This window comes from Dasypus novemcinctus, chromosome 31, assembly GCF_030445035.2.
Source record: "Dasypus novemcinctus isolate mDasNov1 chromosome 31, mDasNov1.1.hap2, whole genome shotgun sequence".
In the NCBI taxonomy this organism is placed as follows: Eukaryota; Metazoa; Chordata; class Mammalia; order Cingulata; family Dasypodidae; genus Dasypus; species Dasypus novemcinctus.
The window spans coordinates 2,340,683-2,350,392 of NC_080703.1; the positions used below are offsets into that span (position 1 = coordinate 2,340,683).

General features: G+C 37.9%; 1 non-coding gene across 1 annotated transcript; it reads left to right on the forward strand.

Moving 5' to 3' along the window:
- The first annotated feature begins 6,064 nt into the window (after positions 1 to 6,064).
- On the forward strand, positions 6,065 to 6,171 carry LOC111759462 (U6 spliceosomal RNA). The gene has a single exon (XR_002793435.2). It is a non-coding gene; the product is annotated as a U6 spliceosomal RNA (small nuclear RNA).
- The last annotated feature ends 3,539 nt before the right edge of the window (positions 6,172 to 9,710 follow it).

Consider the following 9,710-nt stretch of genomic DNA (forward strand, 5'->3'; position numbering starts at 1 on the left):
GAACTTTTAAACCTCCTATAAAAGAAAGAAAAAGAACATTCCTGGAATAAAATATAGTGGTTTCTATTTTATTTAGCTTACATGTAATCTCCCTACATTTATAGAATACTAATTAAATAAATTAATATTATATTTATTAAATCTTTAAGATGATGAAAGTTCTAAATTCATGTTTAATGGAATAAAGTTAAAAAAGGAAATGTAGATCTACCCCTCTCTTCAATGAATAAAGTAAACTTAATAGATAAAGAAAGATTTAGCGCTGGGAAATCAAACCTTGGAAATAAATGAAGAAAAAGGTCAAACTAGAAATTACTGGTGTGTGATTTCTTGGATTATCCCATGAACACAGTCTATTGGCCATAGGTTTTCCAACTACTTTGAGACAAAACAAAAGGTCATAGTTATTATAAAGTTTGAATGTACAAAGTTTAAGGGTTCCTATTTGGAATGATGGAAAGGTTTTGGTAATGGATGGTGCTGATGGTAGCACAAATTGTGAATGCAACTAACACCACTGAAATACATATCTGACAGTGATTAAAAGGGGAAATGCTAGAATGTGTATCTGGTAACAGAAAAAATTTTTAAAAATCCATGGACCTATACTACACAGCGACTGCTATGTTAAGCAATGGGCTCTAGTTAACAGTAAAATTTTAAAAATATCCTGTTATCAACTGTAAAATAATTCCACACCAATGCAAGGCATTGGTTGCAGAGTGGTGTATAGGAACCCTTTATTTTGTGCGTGGTTGTTCTGTAAACTCACAAATTCTCTAATAAACAAGATTTAAAACACAAATAAATAAATTTGGGGGGACATTATTGTATGTATCGACTAAATCAAATAACGGGATATGGTAATTAAAGGTAAGTTTGAGTCACTCTTTCAAAGACCTTAAATGTCAGTAAAACTTACTTGCATATTATTCATTAAGTAAAAGAGAAGTAAAGTATTTATAAGAGAATGTGGTTTTGTTTGAATTTTCTTTTTAAATATGTGACTAAACAGTGTAGTAAAATTTAAAACAGAAACCACTTCAATCCAGAAAAGATGCTGAAAAAATAAATGGATAGACAACCAGCAAGATGACAGGAAAGTAAGGAGCCTAGAGTCAGCTCATGCAACAGGACAGTTAGTAATCACCCAGAACTTTCTGAAGCTCTGGTTTGGGAGCTCCAGGAGACCAGAAAAGCATCCTCCAATATCCTTGAAAGAATGGAAAGAGGAGACTACCTACCTGCAGAGAAGATTTGTGAGTAGAGTACTCCATGTCCTGGAGGTGACAATCCTCCACTGACAGTACAAGCCACCTTAGGAGCTAATCTGTGGCTAGAATTGGAAGCTCCACTTCCCAAAAACAGGGGAGGAAGAGACAGTTGGGTACCAACTTCAGCTACTGATTAGTAAATTTGGCAGGCTAAAGTATAACCCTAGGAACAGGAAAAGTTGGAACATGACCAAGTCAGAAAGAGGCCAGACTCTATCCCTGCCATGAGGGGAAGCAGGGTGCACTGAAAATCATAGTGCTGGCAAGGAAAGTCTTTCCATCCAGATCAGATTGCAGCACTAGCCTAAGACCCAGCCCCACCTCCAGCAGGGAGGGAGCTGGGAGGACCTGTGCCAGCCTCTCCTGTTAACTGCAGGTATATTTGGCTGGACAGAGTTGGAAATCTACCTTCCACCTGGGCAACTGTGGTGATTTTAGACCCACACAGCATAGCTTGCTGCCCACACCTAAAGCTCCATCCACACCTCAGGCAGGGGAGAAAGGGGCATGAAGCTTCATCAGTCTCTTATGCAACTATAGTCTAGGCCTGCATGACTTGGATTACAACACACAGCTGTGGTTCTGTTGCTACCCCTGGCAAAGGAGATAGTTGGGAGAAGCTTCATTGGTCCCTGGGGCAATGAAGGAAGCATGAGCTTCTATAGCTTAACAGCACCAACTATATTCTTGGCACCTACTACACAACAAGCAAGGGAGAAAGGGCAAGAAGCCCTAAACTAAAGAGAGAAACTGCACCCAGAATAAATGCATTTATTAAGCCAGATTCGAAGACACCAACAAAAATTATAATTCACACCAAAAAACAGGAAAATATGGCTCAGTTAAAGGATCAAGATAAGCTTCCAGATGACATAAAGTAGTTCAGACAACTAATCATAGGTGTTCAAACAAATCTCCTTAATAAATTCAATGAGATGGCTAAAGAGATTAAGGATATTAAGAAGATATTGAATGAGCACAAAGAAAAAATTGAAAGCTTACATAGAAAAATAGCAGATCTTATGGGAATAAATGAAATTAAAAATACACTAGAATCATATAATAGCAGATTTGATGAGGCAGAATAAAGGATTGTTGAGCTTGAAGAAATGGCCTCTGAAAGTGAACATACAAAAGAACAGGTAAAGAAAAGAATGGAAAAAATAGAACAAGTTCTCAGGAACTAAACAACAATAAGAGACATGAAACCTTCCATATCATGGGTGTCCCATAAGGAGAAGAGAAGGGAAAAGGGGCAGAAGGATATTTGAAGAAATAATGGTAGAAAATGTCCCAAACCTATTGAAGGACATAGGTATCCATGTCCAACAAGCACAATGTACTTCCATCTGAATAAATTTGAATAGACCAACTCTGAGACACATACTGATCAGAATTTTAAATACCAAAGACAAAGAAGGGCTTCTCAGAACAACAAGAGAAAAGCAATGCATAACATAAGGGATACTCAATAAGTTTAAATGCTGATTTCTCAACAGAAACCATGGAGGTAAGAAGACACTGGCCTGATATATTAAAGATACAGCAAGAGAAAAACTTCCAGCCAAGAATCTAATATCCAGCATTACTGTTTTTCAAAATGAGGACTAGTTTAGAATATTCACAAATAAACAGAAACTGAAGAGCTTGTAAACAAGAGACCAGCTTTGCAAGAAATACTACAGGGTGTGCTATAGCCTGAAAAGAAAAGGCAGGACAGAGAGACTTGGAAGAGAGTCTAGAAATGAAGATTATATCAGTAAATGTAATTAATAGTGTCAAGAGAGTGATGAAAATAATATATGACAGAGAAAACCCGAATATTTAGGAATAAACTTAACCAAAGATGTAAAGCAACTCATGGGTTAAAAAAATAAAAACAAAACAAAATAATTAGAAGAACATTCCAATGTCATAGATTAGAAGACTTAATATCATTAAGATGTCAATTTTTTAAATAGCAAACATGTTCTACTCAAATTGATATACAGATTCAATAGAATCATGACAAAAATTCCACCAGCACTTTTTAAATAAATGGAAAACATTATTATCAAAATTATTTGGAAGGTTAAGGGGTCCTGAATAGCCAGAGACATCTTAAAAAGGACAAACAAAGTTGGAGGACTCTCACTTCTGGACTAAATCACATTACCTAGCTACAGTGGTAAAAACAGCAAGGTACTGGCATAAAGACAGACACACAGACCAAAGGAACAGAAATGATGATTCAGAAACAGATGTTCATATCTAGGGTCAAATGATTTTTAACTAGCCGGTTAAACCCACCCAACTTGAGTAGAACAGTCCAGTCAACAAATAGTGCTGGGAGAATGGGATATCCATAACCAAAAGAAGGAAAGAGGACCCCTATCTCATATGTTATATAAACATTAGCTCAAAATGGATTAAAGTGGGCTCTGTCATGGTCCCTAGGGGAACAGTGGCAGTCCCCCAGGTGCAACGGTAAGGAACAGGAAGGAATGAGGGCCCAACAGTGAGTCCCTGATACTAATGACTATGCTTGTGAGCCTATACACCTGAAATAAGAACAAGGCCTAGAGCAGCACTGTGCCTAAGAGTTCCCTCCTGACAGCCTCCATGTTACTCAAATGTGGCCAGTCTCAAAGCCAAACTCAGCATGTAAATGCAATGGCTTCCCTCCAGCATGGGACATGACATCCGGGGATGAGCCTCCCTGGCACCAAGGGTCACTACCAAGTACCAGCTGATGACGAAACTAGAAAATGACCTTAAATTAAAGGTTCAACGTGGACCAGCAGAATATCCCTGTCTACATATAATAACAGGAGTTAAAAATGCTGTTTGACCTAAAGTAAGGGGGAAATGGAAAGGACAAATGAGTTTATATGGCTATGAGTCTCTAAAAAAGAGTCTGGAGGTTGTCAAAGGATTGCCCTTATGCACAACTGAGCAGAGTCTAAGAGACAGATAAAGTAGATACAACCCCAGGTATTGGTTCTTTTGAGGGATAAAGAGACCCACAGGTTCTATGGTCATGGCAGATGGGGTTCACTGCCATGTCAGTTGGACCTTCTTTGGAGCTGGTGTTTCTGCATGATGGAGCTGGACTCAGATGGGATCTCTTTTCACAAGCCTTTCATGCTACTTTACTGGAATTGTAGTTGGTGCTGGGGTTTAAGATATATCTAGGGGATTTGAATCTCTGGACTGACAATATGATAGCCAGGCCCTGAGCCTCAACAGACTTCAGCTCCTACACTCTGATTTATTGGACTTACCCCACTCAGCTAACATGGAGGTGAAGAATGTCAACCACCACACCATGCAGCCTAGAGTGCCTACAACTGAAAGCAGGAGGATTACATCCAGTATCCATGTGGAACCTAAGCCCCCTCTTGACATAGATGTGGAATGGACCCAACCAAGCCAAAGTCCACAGGAAGGAGGAATACAGTAAGGATTAGAGTGGACTTAATGATATTCTATTCATGAACTATTGTGGTTAATAATCGAGAAAATGTGGCATTGGTGTGGAAAAAGTGGCCATGGTGGCTGCTGGGTGCGGGGAATGGGAGGAGGAGATGAGATGTGGAGGCAATTTCAGGACTTAGAGTTGTTCTGGGTGGTGCTGCAGGGACAATTACCAGACATTGTATGTCCTCCCATGGCCCACTGAATGAAATGTGGGAGAGTGTGGGCTATGGTGTGGACCACACGCCATGGGGTGCAGCGATGCCCAGAGTGTACTCACCAGATGCAATGGATGTGTCATGATGATAAAGGAGAGTGTTACTGTGGGGGGAGTGGTGGGGTGGGGGCGATGGGGGTGAATGGGGACTTCATATTTTTTGAATGTAATATTTTTTTAAAAATGAATAAATGAAATAAAATTAAAAAAAATAATAGGGAAACCTGTATGTGTGAGGTGGGTATTTGGGAATCCTGTACTTCTGGCATGATTTGTCTGTAAACCTACAACTTCTCTAATAAAAATGTAATTAATTTTAAACGTTAAATAGCTTGCCAGTATTGGGCAGCTAATAAATGACAGATCCAGCAAAAAAAAAAAAAAAAAAGGATTAAAAACCTAAATATAAAAACAAGAACTATAAAGCTTCTAGAAGAAAATGTGGGAAAATATCTTTAAGACCTGGTGGTTGGTGTTGGATTCTTAAAGAAGATAAGAGGAGGGCTGAGATGCACTACTGATGTTTAATATATGTGAAGGTTTTAATTAACTGTACTGTAAAAGTGTGGCCACGTATAGAGTTGATGGTAACACATTATAGTGGGTCACAGCTGGTTTATAAATAGGAATGTGGCTGAAAAGGGTAATCTAGGGATGTAAATGCCAATTGAAAGAAAGCTAGAGAATAATTTAGAGACTGAATACTACAGTAAACCCAGAGGTGAATGAGAATTGTAGTTGATGGCACAGATTCAAGACTGTCCTTTGTGAGCTAGAGCAGATGTACATTACTATTGCTGGGTGGTGGAAATGTGGAGAAACATAGGAAAAATACACCTGGAGTGACCTATGCAATGTGTTTAACAGTAATAATGTAATATTCATGCATCTATGTCAAAGATGTACTGTGTTGATAATGGGGGAGTATGGAAAAAGTGTGCTAAATGTACACTATGGACCTGGTAATAATCTGATGATATTATCTCATCTGTAAAAAATGTTCCACCACAGTGTGGTGTGTTGATAGAGGGGTGTTACATATGGGAATTCTGCACATGTGCATGATGGTTTTGTAAATTTATAACTTCTGTCATAAAAATGTATTTAAAAAATAATAGTGCTTGCTTCGGCAGCACATATACTAAAATTGGAATGATACAGAGAAGATTAGCATGGCCCCTGCACAAGGATGACATACAAATTCGTGAAGCATTCCATATTTTTCCCCCACTTGACATAGATGTGCAATGGACGCAACCAATCCAATGTCCACAGAGAAAATGTGGCAATGGTGTGGGAAGGGTGGCCATGGTGGCTGCTGGGTGTGGGGAATGGGAGGAAGAGATGAGATGGGGAGGCATTTTCGGGACTTGGAGTTGTCCTGGGTGGTGCTTCACGGACAACTACGGGACATTGTAGGTCCCCCCAGGGCCCACTGGATGGAACGTGGGAGAGTGTGGGCTATGATGTGGACCATTGACTATGGGGTGCAGTGATGCCCAGAGATGTACTTACCAGGTGCAATGGATGTGTCATGATGATGGGAGAGAGTGTTGCTGTGGGGGGAATGGGGAGTGGGGGTGGTGGGGTTGAATGGGACCTCATATTTTTTTGAATGTAATATTATTTTAAAAAATGAATTAAATAAAAAAAAACAAATCAAGTTTATGGTACATATTAATAAAGAATAAAATTCATCTGAAAAAAAAATAGGATGGGTTAGGGGGAAATATACCAAATGTAAGATAAGGACTATAAGTTAGCAGTAAGATTTTGACAATATTCTTTAATAATTTGTAACTAATGTCTCACAACAAAGCAAGGTGTTGGTTGGTTGGTAGGTGGGACACCTGTATGATGTTATGTATGTTTACTTTGTAAGTTCAAACCTTTACTATACATTAATTATGTATGGTCATGTATAAATGATATAATAATAATAATAATAATAATAATAGGGTGTGTTGGGGGAAAGATACACCAAATGTAAAATACTTTGGCTAGTAGTAATATTTTGAGGATGTGCTTTAATCATTAGTTCAAAATCTTTTACAACAATGTGAGGTATATATGGTAGTATGAAGTATGAGAGCCCTGTATAATGTTGTACGTTTGTTTTGTAAGTTCACAACTATTACTATACTCTTATTGTTTATATATGTATATTTATGTATGAGTATATATCCTTCAATAAAATTTTTTTAAATAGACATATTTATACATATGAATGAATACATGAAGAGCTTATCATTAATTTTTGAGATTATATTTTATACTCTACTTAATTTTCACATCCAGCTCCATTCATTTATAAACAACTTTTTAAGAGCACATTATACCTCTTAGAGAAATAATATTACTTAATTACTTGTCTTTGGACATGAGATCAGTTAATGTATCCATCCTTATTTATTGAGTGAATATTGTGTTTGAGGTCCTACACTTCATATCAGGAATATAAAATAAAAAGTACATTGCAATCAAGAACTTTTTTGGCTGCTAGGAAGAAACAAGCAAGCCCCAAAATAAGTAGAAGTTGTTTAAGGGTTAACCGTATATTCTCCCATCCACACCTAATTATGGCACTGAGGGTTGGTGGGTATGAAATGGTTTCAGGCCATCTCTGTGAATCCTCTCTTCATAGTAACCTTGTGCAGATAAGTACCTAGACATGTGAAGGAAGGTGAAGAAAGTGAGGAAAAACCAATAAAGGTAAGGCAAACAATAGAAATCTAACAAGCATTTAATCAGTATCATTAGATAGCAGTGTAAGGAAGAGAGTCATGATGAATTTAGCAGAGATTTAAAGAGTAATTAACATGGGTTTGAAAGTGAGCATAACTCCTTAATTTCAGAGAAAACTTTCATAAAGCCCATCGGGTCATTTAAGAATGGATATGAATAATGTTGAGGTTGCCAGTTACAAGAGCTGGGTAACCAATGTATCATTGCACTCTATCTCAAGTGATCTGGTACATTTTCCTCCTTGCAGGCAGCCAGTGGGAATCCTTCAAACTGGGCATCATTGAATATGCTTGGAAAAGCAACCACTAAGCACTGAGTCACTTGGGGGTGGAGTGAAACCCTACTCTGTATCTGCAGGGGACTGTCCACCAACATAATCCTCTGAAAGAAGCCCCAGATCCATGGGAAGCTATACCAAATGTAAGCAATAGACGACAGCTACTAGTCATATTTTGATGATGTTCTTTATAATCTGTAACAAATATTCCAAAACAATGCCAGGTGTTGGTGGAGGGAGATGTGTAGGAATTCTGCACATTATGCATGAATTTTTGTAAACTCACAACTTCTCTAAAAATATATATATATATTTTAAAAAATGTTCAATTCTGGTCCAGGCACTCTGGAAACAAATCCAGTGGTACCTATCACATTGTCAAGCTTGTGAGCTGCTTCTCTCTGCACAACAGAATTCACTGTCTGGTCTGGATGTTGGGCTCAGAAAGCTTCTGTCTACTGTGACCTATTTTAGAAAAGAGAAGTTTGCCCTGCCTTTTTATGCTGCATTTTTCCTGAGAGACTGCCAGGTTTGGAATAATGGCTACTTACAGAGGTTCAAGAGTGGGGTGATAAATCTGGATACTGTGCTTAGTGTGATCACTGACTCACTCACCTTGGAAAATGATTCCTTTCCTCAGAAATAAGTTTCTCCATAGGTCAATTGAGGGTTAATACCAGTTTCTTGGCAATTTATCATTAAACATAGAATTTAGGGAAAAACAGAGAACTTTGGGGGGTGAACTCCTGTGATCAGATTCTGTCTCTCCTCTAAAGTCCCCTTGGGTGGGTTACTGCACTAAATAGTCTCTTAGTGGTCAAGATCTCAGAACAGAGCTTGCACCTGGTGAGCCCAATGTAAATGTCTGTTATTATCATCATGGCCACCAGGAACTCAAAGCCATCTTCTGGACTCACACTTCATGGGTCCTGTGAAATTATCATATTTTACAGCAAATGTGGTTTCAATTCCTTATCTTCTCATGAGGAATTGAAACCACATAGCTGAACTTTGCTCTGGTAAGTGAATACAACATCATTTCTATAACAGTCATATAAAATGATCTCTCTAATCATGTACCTTTTTTTGTGTTGAGTAGTTCTCACTTTCTTCTAAAGTGGAATAAGAACATAGAGAAGAAAATTGAACAAAAATGTAAATCTTATCAGAGCCACAATTTAGGCATTCACATGGGAAAGGGTGGAGTTGCTAGCATTGTGTTTGAGTATTGTGTGCATCAAAATTAAGGAGCTATAATTAAAAACATACTGTTGTGAGCTCACAATACTGCAGAAGAAGATCTCATATTTTCAAATTCACACAAAGGCAATGCCATGATGTGAAGTCATTCAGCAGTCATCTTTCATGTACCCACAGACCCTTTTTCTCTGGAAGCACATGAACCAGTTACCAGTTACTCTGCTCCATGTTGACACTGATTCAAAATGATTGGCCACCAGCTCATTGCAGGTTCTTGAACTTTCATCTTTACATGTTTGTGATTTCTTCCCTGGAAAATGAAAATTAAAAATAAAGTGCTTTCTGGACTTGCTCTATGGAAAAATTAAAATAATTTTTAAAGTCAACAAATAGTATATTATTAATAAAGCAAAAACAAGGCTCAGAAATAAAGCTGCTATAGTCACCTTAGAAACGTGTCTCTGAAGAAACATAATTATGATCACAACTAGATAGCAATCAAATGAACTCCCTCATTATATCCAACTCTAAAATCATTAGA